Raw genomic sequence first — 16085 nt, 5'->3', positions numbered from 1 at the left:
GAAAGCTCTCCCGTTCTGTAATAAGCTTGCTAGGAAATTCAGTATTTCTACTACAGGTGCTGAAACGGGATGAACACCTCTGTTCTTGCACCAGCTTGTCCTTTTTCCCCAAGCTGCGTCATAGCTCCTCCTAGTGGATGGCGCCCAGGATTCAGCGATGAGCTGAGCAGCCTTCGCCAAAATTCCTGGCAGTGCCCAAAGTCTTCTGACATCCTACACGCGACTAGCGGGAGTGTCCCTCTCACTCTCAGAGGATGACACGACCCAGCTGGGTCCGTGAGCAGTCGCTCTCCTTCGGGAAGGACTCTGGGTATGTCCGTTATCAGTTCCATTAGCGTTGGAAACCACACCTGTGACTTCCATAAAGGCACTAATAACACCGACTCCGCTCTCTCCCTCCCACATTTCGCTAGAACTCTGCTCAACATCACGAAGGGGGGAAAGGCGTAGTGCGAACCTCCTGCCCACTCTTGTAAGAAGGCATTGGTTCCTTGTGCTCCCGGGTCCAGCCTCCAGCTGTAGTAGTGGCACATCTGAGCGTTGAGCCGGGAGGCAAAAAGGTCTATCTGTAATGGTCCCCATTTCGTGTTCAGTCTCTGAAAGACTGCTGGATCCAGCCTCCAATCGCTGGAGTCCGTCAGATACCGGGAGTTCCAATCTGCTATGACGTTCAGCATGCCTGGCAGATATTCTGCTGTCACTGATGTCTCTGATCGTAGGCAGTAGTGCCACAAGTCCTTCGCTAGCTCTGATAGCATCTTGGACCTCGTACCACCGAGATGATTGATGTAACGCACCGCCGAAATGTTTTTCATCTTCAGCAGAACACAGGAATTCACTCTTCCTCTCGTGAAAGCCTTGATCGCGAACGATCCTGATAGAAGCTCTAGGCAATTTATATGAAGGCAAAGCTCTTCCTCGCTCCATTTGCCCCCGGTCTGCAGAGCTCTGCATCTGGCGTCCCAGCCCTTCCGGCTAGCGTCCGATTCTATTATCAGATCCGGCTTGTCCCCGAATATGGCTCGCCCATTCCAAGCATCCATATTCTTTAACCACCACTCTAATTCTGTAACGGAATCTCGATCTAGTGATACTTGCTGATGGTACTTCAAGCACTGTTGTAGATGCTTTATCTTCAACCTCTGGAGCGCTCGGTAGTGCAGGGGGTCTGGGAATATGGCCTGAATAGATGCCGCTAAAAGCCCTACTATTCTCGCTAATGTCCTGAGAGATATGTGCTGTTTCTCTAAACAACATCTTATTTCTCTCTTTATGTCTTTTATCTTGCAAGCTGGGAGCTCTAATGTCACCTTCTTGGTATCTAGGACAACTCCTAGGAAGTCTAATCTCTGCGCTGGTGTGGTATCCCACTTCTCTGTGTTCACTAGGAATCCTAGTGAGCCCAGTAGATCCTGCACCCATCTTGTCTGATAGACTAATACCTCCCGATCTTCTTCTAGGAATAATAGATCGTCCAGGTAGATGATCAGCCTGACGCCCTTCTCTCTGATCGCTCCTGCCACTGGTTTCATCAGTTTCGTGAAAGCCCAGGGAGCTGAGGCAAGTCCGAATGGCATTGTCTTGAATTGCCAGAATTGTTTTCGCCAGCGAAAAGCTAGGAATGGCCCGAACTCTTTGAGCACTGGGACTGTAAGGTAAGCGTCTTTCAGATCCAAACGCGTCAGCCAGTCTCCCTCTCTCAGGGAGTCTCTGAGCTGATGTATGCCCTCCATTTTGAAGTGCTGATACATGATCCATCCATTCAGCTCTTTGAGATTTATAACTGGGCGCACCTTCTCTTTCCTGTGAACCAGGAACATATTGCTCACAAACTTTGGAGTCCTCTCGCATCTCTCTATCGCTTGCTTGTGGGCTAACTGCGCAATCTCGCTGTCTAGACATGCTTGTTCCGCCTGCACTAATCTCTGATTCTGCGGTCTGTTCGGTTGGACCGGGGTCTCTATGAAATCTAACTGCAGCCCTCTGAATGTCTCCAAGTTCCAGGCATTGCTTGAAAGCTTGCGCCAATTCTCTACAAACATGCGCATCCTTCCCCCAACGGGAGGATACTGAACCGCTCTAACCTGGTGTAAATCCTTGACCTCGTCCTGCTCCTCTGGACCTGCGGCCTCTCAGGAATCTCCCTCTGGATGGGAAAAATGTGTCCTGGCTCTTGTTTTCCCAGTATTGCGCTCTGGGGTTATGGGGTCTTCTCCCTCCTTGATTGCGACCGGCTGCACGACCCCTGAAGCGGCCGGTCCCTCCAAAAACTCTACTTGGGAATATTTTACAGATCGATGCTTGGGCCTTTTCTAGTGAGGCGTATGTTCCGACAAATCGTCCCATCTCTTTCCCAAAGGTCTCTCCAAATAGGAGACCCTGGGCTCCTTCTCCCGCTTCATACGATGACAGATCACTCAGCTTCGAATCTATCTTGAGCAAGAGCCCCTTTCTTCTTTCTGATGTGATAGCACAATTTGCATTCCCGAGAAGACAGACTGCCCTCTGTGCCCACGCTGCTAGAGCTTCTGCGTCAACCTCTTCTCCTGTGTCCTTTGCCCTCTCTGCGAGGTCCATAATCTTGGCAAGAGGTCCTGCCAAATCTAATACTTTTTCTTGGCAGCTTTTCCAGGACCTATCGATGCCCTTGCGGGGGTCTTTGCTCGTTTTTGACACGAAGGTCAGCATCTTTGGGTCGAGCTCGGGGGCTTCCGTGACTTTCCCTGGAAGGTCCGGTCGCAGACACTCTGCTCGCAGGCGCTGCCTCACCTCCTTGTCAAGAGGTTTGCGCAGCCTTACTGCCATATACTGAGCTACTCGGGGGGATGGTTGCCACTCGGTGGATCTTGGATTGTGTATGCTGTCTGGGTCGAACATATCGTCTAGAGCTTCTAGAAGGTGCTTCTCCTTCCGCACTCTCTTACCCCCACTGGGCGTAGCCCAGACCTCTTCATCGGCCTCCTCTTCTTCTTGCGAGGCCTGGTCCTCCATGAGCTCCTCTTCCGAGCCTGGGTCTTCTCCGATATTGTCATCCCCTGGAGTCGGGGTCATGAGGTTCGGCACTGCCTGCCTTTTTAGATAAGCTTCCTTGAGCTTAGCGAAAGCGTCAGGCACCTCTGAGGCCTTTTCTACTGCCTCCTCCAAAGAGCCCCGGGGGTCGACAGAGACTTTCCTCTTGAGGGCCATTTTACTCCCCTGATGTCCCTCTTTCAAGGGTTCTGTGGACGTGCGCTTAAAGTCTTTGGTGCTAATATCAGGCTGTGAAAGCATGGCTTCCAATGTCTCTAGCCTTTCCTGAAGGGGTCTAACTCCTTGTGCCACTGCATCGACAAGGGAGCTTCCCAGCACTTGCTTGAAACTGGCAGCGTGGTCCTGAGACTGTTCCTCCTCGCTCCACTCGAATTCTGACATCTTCTGCTGTGCTGTGTGCCTAAAATACCTGAGTCAGGTGTCTTAGCACACCCACTGCTCCTTTTTGATGATTCTGTAATAATAAAACCTTATATATTTTTTTTTTTTGTGGCTGCACCTCTGTATTTAATCTGCCTAATGGCTTGTGCAAGTGTCTTCGCTGTACGACGCACCAATCTTCTGCTTAAAAACAGTGTAAGGGAAAAAACTCAGTCTCTAGGTCTTTTCACTGCTCCTGACCTGTGAGCTGAAGCTGCTGAGCTCTGAGTGTGCTTTGGGCTGCACGGCGCGGGCGATCGCAATGATCGCTGAAATCGTATCCTTATTTTTCTTTATATAAGGGTATCTGAAACTCGTGTGCTCGTACGAGCGATCCGTTTACTCCGAGCGAACATCGCTGCAATGCAACATCGCTCGATGCGCGGGCTAAACTCTAAAACTCCTCCCACCCGCGGGTGGGGGCTAGTATCCAGGAGCGTAGATCTCCGCGGCCCGCTCGCGCCAGCTCCTCCCACCCGCGGGTGGGGGCTGTAAGGACGCGTGCAAATCTGGCACGCAGGGGCTCACTGCGGGCCCTGGCTCCTCCTACCCAAGGGTGGGGGACGGGCCTGCGAATGCCGTCGCCGCCTTTACTGTACGCTCGCGCGGCTCGCTAAACCCCTGAAGTGCCGGTAATGCGACACGGGGCCGCCAGCCGCGCGGCAGAATTCCCGCTCTAACAATGAACTCATAAAGGGGTTTGTATGATTAACCCTGGCGCCGTCCTAAGACGGAAGGCCTAATTCTGTAAACGCTTGCTCGTCCGTATCCACGACGCTTTATCAAAATATAAATGCTGTAAACTATACTTTCCTTACACGCTTTCGTGAGCAATCATTCTGTAAGATAAATATGCTTTCTGATACCAATCCTTTCACTCACACACAGTCAATTCATACTGACATACGGAGAGGGAAAAATAGTACTTATCTGCTTGAAGAGCAGTAAAAGAAGAGGAGGAGCCAAGCACAGGAAGTGGGTTGTGAATGGCTAAGAGGGTTTGGACTACAGAGACTCATGGATTTTGTAGTTTTGAAAAGGAGAAAAGTTTGTTGAACACTTTTCAAAGGTTTTATATGTGTTTTGTTGAACTGCTGAAGAGTAGAAATAAATGAAGATGAAGCATAATGCTCGCCTTCAGTCTTGTCATAGAATATCACTTAAGCCAGCGCCAAAGTATAACTAGAGGATTTCATACACAATAGAAACATATGCCTTAAACTTGGACTGCAGGAGCTCTGTCCATTTGAAATCACTGATACAGGCAGCAGACAGAAATCTGACCACTTCAAAGCAAGCACTGAAAGAAATTACTGAATTAGCGCAGAGATCCACAGTTCCCACAAGCTCCAACCATCTTCCCACAAAGGTGGTTTGAATAGCGCCAACAAGTCACCACACAAAGCACTTTTAATAAACAGATGAAAAACACATTTGTTTTCCTGTAGCGCTTTCTTTCTTCCATCGATTTCAGCTCACAACACCCCCAGCAGGGCCAGCCCCCTAGTTTATGCATAAAGTCTGTCTTTTGGAATGGTGATTAACTGAATGGTTTCTTCAAAACCAGTCTAGCCTGACAGGTGTCCTCCCGTCCCTAAGCAGGCTGCGCGATTCCAATTCTGGGACAGTTAACGCCACGCCACCATGGCCAGTGATCCTCCCTTGGCACAGCCCCTCCCATGACTCACCATGATGTGGTGACATAGACGGCGGACAATAACAGTATTGTTCACGTCGGACGTCATCGGCTTATAAATGCGGCGTGCGAAGGTCATCACTCATCCAAGTCAATTGTGTAATGAGAATTACAGATGGATCATGATGTCTTGCGTTTCATACTAGGAATTGCATCCATAGGGAGGGAGGGGCGCGGTGCGCTGCTCCCATTGAGGTCATGCTTTTGAACGGGCAAGTGCTTCCGCTGCCTGCCAGCCTCCGAGGGCTGAAATGTTTTAATTTTGGCACGAGGCCTGTCCGATAAAAAGGCGCTTTTCGATGCGAATGAGGATAGATTTTCTGGAAATCTGAACGCACGTATTATATTCTTACCAGAAACAATGCTTTAATCGAAGCAGTGTGCCTGCATTGAGCACGTAAGAAAGGGCAACATGCAATGCTTAGAAGCGGTCCTTAGGTGCACACTCACTCATACAAATTGCTTGAGGTTGTGCGGAGAGCATTGCAAAACGGAAATCGGAATGTGCCGTTGTCTTGTGTCCCTTTATTCGTCGTAAACTATTTAGATATGACGTGTTAAAATCGAAGTACACAACTCTTTATGTCATTTTTACGTGTATATCAATAGTCTACGCTTTGGATAGTGCGCCCCATATTAACGTCAGTTTCTCCTGCCCACCGCGTCACGGTACTGGCAGTTGTAGTGTTACACCCGTTGTGTGCCTGGATTTCTGCATGAAGGAACGTGCTGACAGGATTAACTGTACATTGGACGGGAAGGGATCCGGGGACCGTCTGCCACCAGCTGGCATCCTGTTGTGCTTACATAACCTGAAAGGTGCAGTGACACGTGTGGGCCTCCGCGTGCTTGGGGCCTGGAGTGTAAAACGCAGGGACAGTGTTAGTCGCTGACTCGCTGGGAGGATTTGATACACTGGGAGTGTTTGGCGGTGCAGTGGCAGTAAAGGAATTGCCACCACTTAAACACAATGCTATATTCGAGCTTGGAGGAAAGGTAAAGGGAATTCCCGGCTGCAGTTTTTTTCTCAATTTTACATACTAAAAATAGAGGAATTACTCCACGTTCACCACTCTCTTCTCATTACAAGTATGGAGGTAGCCATGCCGCTATTAGCTAATTAGCTATTAACGGCATGGCTACCCCCATACCGGGTTCCTTGAATGAGGAATTACTGGCCCATTCCGACCTTGGAGGGCCCGGTAATTCCTCATTCAAGGAACCATCCCCATTAATAACGGGCCCGTTGTTAGCACCCTGGTCTGCTAGGGGGTCCGGTAAGGGGTTGACGGCTCCAGCACCTTTACCGGCGCTGTTAACCCCTTACCGCCAGGGGCGGAATGGCTCCCGTCTCACCGCCACGGCTCCCACTTACCTGTCAGTTTTGCAGCTCCTCACAAGCTCCCAGGGACCTGGAGGCCCCACCGTTCTTTCAATGGCGGCCATTGTGCAGTAGTATTTGTTGGAAACAATGGGTTGCAGTCTCGCCACAACCCATATTTTTCAAACGCATACATTCCTATCAGCTCCCCAGTTTATGAACCTGGGGTATTAATATCAACAATCCCAACCCCCATTCAGGCAGCATTAAGGCTGGCAATAACCCCGGGGCACATTGTAAAGGCCTTGCAATTATCGGTTCAGGAAGTTATTGACGGCCCTCGCAATTACTGGCTCAGGGAGTCATTGTTGGGGGGTGAATGGGGCAGGGAGGTGATTACTATATTAAGAGACATATTTCAACTGAATGCCCACATCCACTCGACTAAAACATGGAAGTGGCTATTTTGTTAATGGAGTAGAGTAAAACGCATGCATAAAACGTATGCATGCATTTTACTGTACTCCATATTCTCATTGATTTGTATAGGTGACGCGGGGCACGATTTGCAGTTTCTGTTGTTAGGGAGAATTCTCTGTTAAGGCTAATTTCCCAAACCTAGTGAGTCCCCCAGCAGCTTTGCTGGATTTTTGGGGTTTATTTTTTTCTCCTGCTAAGAGTGAGACTCTTTTATCTCCCACTCTTAGACATGATTTGAGATACCCGTTGACTTTGTAATGTGTTTTATGGGCTATGGGGTCTTTTACTCCATAGGGTGTCGTGTGGTTTTTGGTAAGTGTGTTACACAGCACCCTCAGTGCAGTAACACAGGGGTGTCATAGTGACCCCCAAACATAGACTCCATACCCTGGGACTGACTACTGTCTCCCAGGGCATGTAAAGTCACCATTGACTTTACCAGTCTTAAATTGTGAACAGAACCAGTACAAACCATCATATTGTGGAAGTATTGGTAGGGGTAATTAGATTGCCCCTGGGTCCGTTTTTCAAGGGGGAAATGTGCAGTCCCCCCACGTCGAGTTTCGCGAAATATTCCACCGGAATATTTCCTATGGGATTTTCCCATTCATTTTAAACGCACCACTTTTTGGTGCAATGTTAAAGATACCGCCGGGTTATTTATTTAATATTTATTCCCTGGTTGGGTCTTTTTGCCAGGACTCGGTTTTAAAATGGCGTTTGTGTTTGCCTCTGTAACTCCAACCCAAGTCGAGCCCTTTGTTCCACCTTTTGGCGGGCTTATCCACAGAAGCCTCCAAAAGTGGTGCCACTCTGTCTGGGTCTACGGGATGTGTGGGAGGGGGGTTTAGGCACCCTGGACTGAGTTGCCTCGGCAACTCAAGACACACTCTTGTGTGATTGGCCCAGTGGTGAGCCGCCTGGCTCACCAATTAGCATGTTTGAGTGACAACTAGGACTGATGAATGGGGGTTTTCTGCATAAAAGCAGGGCTTTGGGGACTGGAACTTGAGAAGTCGCCACAGGACCAAAGAATCCGAAGAGGGAGAAGCTGAGCCGACCTGCAACGATGACACCACCGGTGGAGCCCTGCTGAACCGTCTCACCACTTCCCAACGACAGAGAACATCTTCATCCCGGAGAGTCTTCTTCCTCTGAACTGGTGGGGATAACCAGTTCACCCTCTTTTCGCCTTCCTGGATCATCTCGTGGTCGAATCGCCCGTGCAAGCACCCCGGTGGTCGGATAGCCACGCTTCACCACTACCGCAAATAAAAGGGTAGTACCTTTTAACCGGGAAACTCCACAGCTGGTTTCTTCCCTGGCAGTGCAACGACCTCCAGCTTTCCTCCACGTCGAGATCTTCTCTTCCCCTGGACGAAGCACTGACTTGCACTCGCTGCCAGGAACAACTGCCACCGCTGGAGCTTTCTCACCATTTCAGGTACTGTGTCCCGCCTGGTCTCCCTTGCAACAGACTGTTCAAGGTGTCCCGTAAATCCTTGACTTTCTATCCTGGGGTGACTTGGGACCTCCTAACTAACTTTTCCTGACTTGATCCAACCCTTTTTGAACTCTTTGCAAAGGCTCTTGAAAAGTACTATTCAACTGTGTGATCTTGGACACATTCCGCCTTGCTCTCTCCAAGAGTGGGCCTGGCCTATGACTTTCTTGCTCCTCAGTAGACTCTGCCTTTTCTGACTTGCTCTGGTTCTCTTAAAGAGTTGGTATTGTGTATGTTCCTAATTCTGCCTTTTTCCCTCCCTTTTTAATTAACTTATTGGAGTGCCATCTTAGGTTAAGCGCTCACCTCTGTCTGAAAATAAGTGGTGTTTTAACTAAGACTTGTTCAATAAGTGATCAGGGATGTATATATATTAATAGTGACTGTGTTTGAACTTGCTTGCCATATTAGTGTTAGTGTATTTTACAAAGTGTGTTTTTAAATAAATAATTATATACTTTTATACCCAAGCTCTGGTCAGTGTTTGCTTGTGCTACTGTATTTTGGTACCTATCTTGTATACTCTATATACTGTCTAACTCTTCTTGAGAGAAGTCTGGCTGCTCAGCCACAGCTACCAGGTAAATCTGGGTGCTACAGACTGCTACCAATTGGGTTTACTGCCAACACCTGTAGTCCTAAGCCTTTTGCAGTGGTCCCTAAGGGAACTGCACAGGTTTCTGCCTAACATCTGTCAACCCCATTCTCACCACCATACATATTAGGATGCCTTTCCGCCATGATGGAACAAATGCATGTGATTAAGAAGGATGCCGCCAATTTTTATACCAGCTAAAAGCAGGCCTTTTCTGTAGGAATCTATTGTAAATGATGCCTGGCAAGCGATAATAGCATGTGGCACACGTTTTCCATAAGTTGCATCACAAAGTGCAAAAAGAAGGCATAAAGAAACCAGGCTGAAACCCGGTGATAGCCCACGTCAACTGTTCTACTGAATACAGGACTTGGCCGAAAAATTGCTTCAGACCAGTATAGATACTGTCACCCAAGTAAGGGATAAAGTCCTCCTGAAACAGTTTGTGGAGGCCCTACCTGGACCTATACAAATATGGGTCCGACAACACCATCATCTGTCGCAGTCTGAGGCAATTGTCGTGGCTACAGCCTATCAGAAGGCTGGAACACCTAGAGTGTTTGCAAACAAAGCAGCTGTGGAATGAGGCACAGATCAGCCAGAATGGCCCACCGAGAAGGACCCAGAATGACCCAAGGCCCTGACCCAAAAATGCATGTTCCTCCTAGTGGACCTATGGCCAGACCTCAACAACCACAGTGTTTCGATTGTGGTGAGTGGGGGCACATTGCCTGGTTCTGCCCTAGGAAGGTTAAAACAGAACCCATGGACATCAGTGCTCTGTATACACAGGAATATCACAGGAAACGTCACCCTTACACCATCAAAGTCACGGTAGATGGCAGGTCAACATAAGCGATAATTGACAGCGGCAGCCGACAAACCGCAATACAGCTTCAAGTAAGTGACAGACCAAATTGCAGGGATGGGTGCATCCCAGTGAAATGTGTACACAGGGATATTAGGACGTATCCATCCAAAACATTATATTGGGTGTAGATGGCTCCTTAATGCCAGTAAGGGCTGCTGTGATTCCATCCTTGCCTGCTCCAGTCCTGCTAGGTACTGACCTCCCCGGTTTTTCTAAAACAATATCTACCACTGAATGGTTAAAAGAGGCCCCTTTTTCTGACATTTGCATAGCTCCAGCTAACAAACCCAAACCTGCAAACCTCCTTCAACTAAATGACAACTAAAAGCCAATTTGAGAGAAAGCCTTCGGGAAGTGGGGTTAGTACATTGGAAGTTGAAAGACCATTTACCTTCTTTTCGGATAGAAACAGAATTGGGTGAAACTCTTAAAAGAGCCCGAGAACAGACACAAGCTGCTGTAACCAATCCTCCTACTCACCCTTATTTTAAGGCAAAACACGGATTACTGTATCGTATTACAGTTGGAGCTGATTGATCCCAAAAAGAACAGCTGCTTGTACCCATGTCTTATCGGAAGGGTTTCCTCTGATTGGCCCATGACTACAGCATGGGGGGACATATGGCAGAAACCATGACACAAAACTGACTCTTAAAGGGGTTTTACTGGCCCAGCATATACTCTGATGTAGCAAAATATTGCCAAGAATGTCCCATATGCCAGAAAACAAGTGCCCATATTCAGCCTAGGGCACCTTTACAAAAGGAACCTTTCCAGAGAACAGGTATGGATATAGTCAGGCCCCTGGATCCTAGCCATAGAGGTTACAAATACCTATTAGTAGTCGTGGACTATGCCACTAGGTATCCAGAGGCCTTCCCTCACTCCATACTCACGATTAAGGGGGAAGAGGCAGTCCTGCTCTTGTGCGCTGCCCCCCTGACAGACAATATGGTCCCGGACCCCAAGGAGGTCGGCTGCCATACTGGGCTGGAGCTCGGTTGTGACGGAGTCATGCAACCCATGGGAGGGGCGGAGGGATGGAGTCCGCTGGGTGACACCACGCAACACAGTATCGGTGAAGCCCGCTGATTGGCTAACAAGTGGAACCAGCCGGACTCAAAGGGAGAGCACTAATGTTTGTTTTTGTTCTTTTTCTCTTCCAACGGGTCACAGTCTGAGAAGAACCAAGAACGCTGGAGCGAGGACGACGAGAGTTTCTGGTGGGCATATTGAAGCACCACTCAGGAGAGAACACCGAAGACATACCTATTCCAGAACTGAATCGTTCCTTTTGTTTTGAACTTTTGACTATTCCTGAGCCATCATTGAGTCCACAAGTGGCTTGTTTACATACCTGAATAAAGGAGTTTTTTCATTCAGGCAGCCTGTCTCCAGTCTCATCACTTTACAGTCCCCTATTTATGAGCTCTAACCAACTTCAAATGACCAACTGCAAAGAGACTATTAAAAACTCTGGTTACTGGCTGGACCAGTGAGAACAAATGGCCATGAGGTAGAAGAGCTACCGTTTGTCCAACATGAGGATGTACTATTAATTTAAAATGACTATTATCATTTAGGCATTTTTCTCCGCAACCATAAGTCGGAATTTCTTTATTTATATATCATTATTTAGATAATTTCCAGATGATTTTGGTGATATACAATTCATCCACCTGCAACTTGGGGAACTGTAATGGCCAGTTAAACTAGGTTCCTGGGTGATCTGAAAATGTCCCGAATTTAAGAGTTGGCTAACTGGTGAAGGGTGAATTTGTGACTGTGGAGAGTAAATTACATGTTCATAACTGTTATGCTTTCTGTGAAAACGGCAGGAAATGACCATACAGACATGCACAATGGTGCGGACCTAGCTGCCATTTTACTTAATTCCTCATGATTAGCTGAAAAGGAAAATATATATATTATGGCAGTTGCTAGTAAAATTATGAAGATTTGCCACAGAACCAGTTTTTTCAAAAAATCTGACATGAGAAGAAATGGGGATTGCAAACGAAACTGCCATATGTTTGCTCCAGCCTCTTAAACCAATCCATAGAGATGGGCTGGAATCCAATCCTAGTTGTGAGAACTCTTGCAGGGTACCTCCCCAAGATGGTAAACTTGAGGGTATCATTGCTGCTATATAAGGTGGAATGCACTATGATGAAAGGACAGATCTGCTGAAATGTACCATCGAGGAGAGCAGCTGAAACTTACAATGTGACAGTTGCAAGGAAACACCAGAGGAGATAGCTGAGAGTGCATCGATGTGGAGCTGTCTATTTCTGGGAAGGCCTATAAGCTGACTGGGTCCTATGGTGGAGTGCTGGGGGCCATCCTTGAGAGTGGAGTGACCAGACAGCTGCCCTGTTTTTCCAGAGGGTCTTGAAATGCAGCTGGCTTTTCTGAATTTTAAACAGAGGTTTATATGTAAGTAGAAGTGAACCCTTTGCAACCAAAAGTTGGAGGAATCTGCAGGCCTTAAATCTTTTCCCTTAATAGTGGGTGGGGTTGGGGGAGAGGCAAAACTGTGTAGAACATAGCCTATTTAAAAATATTAATTTAATTAATTCCCTTTGGCAGTACACTACGGGCGATTTTTGTTAAAATTCAAAATTAAAGCTCACTTCCCAGTGTGTGTTGAAAAACTATAGCCTATAATTTCATTGGGTAATCCTTTTTGTTCTGTTGACCCCGACTTCTTTTTGTTCTTAAATCAGTCCAATCTTTTTGTCCAACTTTCCCCAACACAGGCCTTTCAGTGGAGGGGGGGTCTGAAATCCAAAATTCACTGGAATTCACCAAGTCTCTCACTCGAAACCCTGCCCCACCATCATCAATGCATGGCACAGAACCCCCCAGAGAATGTCTCGCCTGCATTCCACCATGGGAGCATGACTGCATTCCCCCTTTAATTTGCAATTGGAGTCCAGCCACCCATACCTCCTCCAACTCAGACCAAACAACCTGCCCGCCGACCGGCACTCAGCTGCTATCCCATGCACTCTCAAACCCTGACCCGACCGCAACAATACCCTACGTTCCCGCACACATCCCTCAGCTAGGTCAGCCGCCCCAAGGGAAACTAGGGCCAGAAACCACCGACTCAGGACATGCACCCAGTACCATACAATATCTCCCCCACACATTCGCTACTACAGGCTGGCAGCCACCCACAATACTTCAACCATGGAAGCACAATGCACAAACTGCAATAGAGGACTCCTCTGTTTATCCTTGACCCACTTGGGGAATTACAGATGCGCTACTGATACCCTCCAGATCATTGCGGTCACCAACAATCCACTGAAGCTCTCTACAAACTACCTCGAAGCTTGCAATCCACAAAACTCAGATTAATCAAACAGACACCATTACACTAACGCCGAAAAAAAAATGCTTACAAGCCCTGCTCAGTGAACGTCAATGTGTGCACTAGAAAATCTGTCGCAAAAAATGTACAACTAAAGCAAATTAACACATGTATGCATGGATAATGCTGTCAAAATCAAAGTATGTCTTGCCTCACTGTGAAAAGTAACATACACCACGTTTTAAAAGTTGCATACAACGAAATGAGACAAGACGAGGCAAAATGAAACCTAAAGTCCAAAAACAAACCGATCAATTATTGGTGAACATCTCTACAAAACACCTATCAAAATACCAATTTGAAACATTAAATCTGGGACTGTCCTTCGTCCCCACTCAGAATTCAAATTTGCTGGAGGAAAAAGTAAATCTTCATAGACTAACAAGAAAGATGAGACTCAGGGTGTTTTTTGACACACAAGAAATGTTGGGGACACAACCAGAAGAACATGAATATCTAGAAATAAAACCTAACAGCCACTTCGATCCTCAAGTGAACAATATTGGCATTAGAATGTTTGAGGAACAAATGCAAAAAGATTTCAAGAAAGTACATTTTTCTAAAATTAAGAACTACAATATCAGAAGACATCAGAGTCAGCTAATTAAGAATTAGCAGATGACCACAGTTTAACTGTAAAACCAATAGACAAGGGGGGAGCAATCATCATAATGGGCACAAAAAAGTATGACTGCAAGATAAAAGAATTACTGGATGACGAAGGTACTTACATCAAGATTGACCGGGACCCCACTACACAAATCACAGACATCATTTAGGTGGCTTTAGAGAAAGCATTGGAATCGGGATGGATTTCAGAGGTGACACAGAAATACCTAACCAAAGAATAGCCAATAACACTGGTATTCTACGGATTGCCTAAAATCCACAAAGACTTACAAACACCACCACTAAGGCCAATCGTAGCTGGAAATGGCAGCACATTTAATCCATTAGCGGTTTACATCGACAAGCCTCTACAATATTTAGTACAGGCCACCTCCACATACCTTAAAGATACCACAGACTTTCTGAACACTCTCACTAATCTGATTGATCAACTTGACACCTTGCTACCCAGGGGACTCAATGAGGAGTTCTCCTTGAGTTGTTTCATTTGAATTTGATTGACTATACTTTTCATTCTGAGTGCACTTTAACTGTTTTGTCTCCAGGCCCAGTTCTTAAATATGAATGCTGTTAACCTTCTTGAACAAGACCGCGATGTAGCAAGTAACTATAATGCTAAATTGATATTACCACTGACGAGACCCCTCAGGAAATAATTTCCTCTCTTTTACTTCCGTTTTGCCACTTCTGTTATGCACATTTCAAAATGGATATATGTTGGAGATACATCTTTGTAACCCAAAAAGTCATATTACAAGGACATATTGGTATATAATTTTGATAAATTATGTATAAGGTTATATTAGATTTACAATGTCTGACAGATGATTGGACTCTGTTATGTACCCCTCTGATGTTTTCCAAAAAATGTTTTTGTGTTTATACAGGTTGAAAGACTTATGTGTTCTATCTGGGTACCACTGATCCTCGATATACACTATATGTAAATGTGTACACATATATGCATGTGGCACTCAACATGGATATTCTCTAAAAAAGTCTCGTCTAATAATTTTGTTTCCCCCGGTTACTGTATTCACATTATGTAGATCCGAACTTTGTTCTTTTTGAACATTGTGCAGCTATAAAATGGCTGCCACCATATACTGACTTTGTAGTCCATCGTTTATGTTGATATACTTTTACACGTTAGATATAGGAGTATGCGGCTGAATGGCTCCCATGGTTACTGTGACCACGGACGCCTTAGCTGCCTCGGAGTAATCTATTTTTTCATTCAAGGCTGACGCTATTTTACTAGCAGCCCCATGACTACTTCATGCGGTGTAATCACTGTTATGTGGATGTTTATATACATCTATTGTTAAGCATTGCCACGCGTTCAGTTTCAGGTAGATGGAACCTTGATCGCGCATCTGTCTTCGCTAGACGCCGATCCCTCTACTGACAGCATAGTGCACCCTTGTTATCCGAGCTCCTTTGTGCAAGTATCTCTTCTGGCATTAACCATCACATCTGAACACATGAGGTATGTTCTATACACATTATTTACAATATGACACATTATTTACTAGGTGCCCTTAATACTGCATATATGTGTTTCCCAAACTAGAAATATGAATGGATGTAAACACGAGTACCGCTCCATACTGAGTACGCTGATACCAAATATGTATTCGACCAGAAGTTCACTTTGTTAATCACGCTCGATTAATTTATGCTATGAACCCTTGCGAAATACATTTCTCCACATATTGCTGTAAATGAACTGTTTTAAGCAACAACCAGTCCTCTATATTTTATATATACTCTTTATGCCTCCTGTAGACTCAGTAAACACACTGATGCTTGGACCCTCTATCCTGCCATTTGAATATTGGCCATTGCTGTTGGCCTTTTCCTGACAGCTACGCGCACTACAGTGACACACGGGTGAGTGGGTTACCATTTATAAAGTGGGGAATAGGTACCTAGTCATCCATATACATTTTGAGCTGCCATGTGTATATAGATCTATTTGTTGCATTAAATGTTTACATAAGTAATACACATTTACTTAAAAATCCGGTCTTGTATTACAGAATGTGCTTGATTATCTACATTGGTAGTGTTAATTGACTTGACGCATCCTTTGCATGGGCTATGCATAACAATTAATTGATACTATTGCAAACGTTTGAATTGTTTATCATGATAGG

The sequence above is a fragment of the Ambystoma mexicanum genome, chromosome 2p (genome assembly GCF_040938575.1).
Source record: "Ambystoma mexicanum isolate Mex_15411 chromosome 2p, UKY_AmexF1_1, whole genome shotgun sequence".
NCBI lineage: Eukaryota > Metazoa > Chordata > Amphibia > Caudata > Ambystomatidae > Ambystoma > Ambystoma mexicanum.
The sequence above is the reverse complement of the archived record's forward strand: the minus strand, read 5'-3'. Positions refer to the sequence as shown.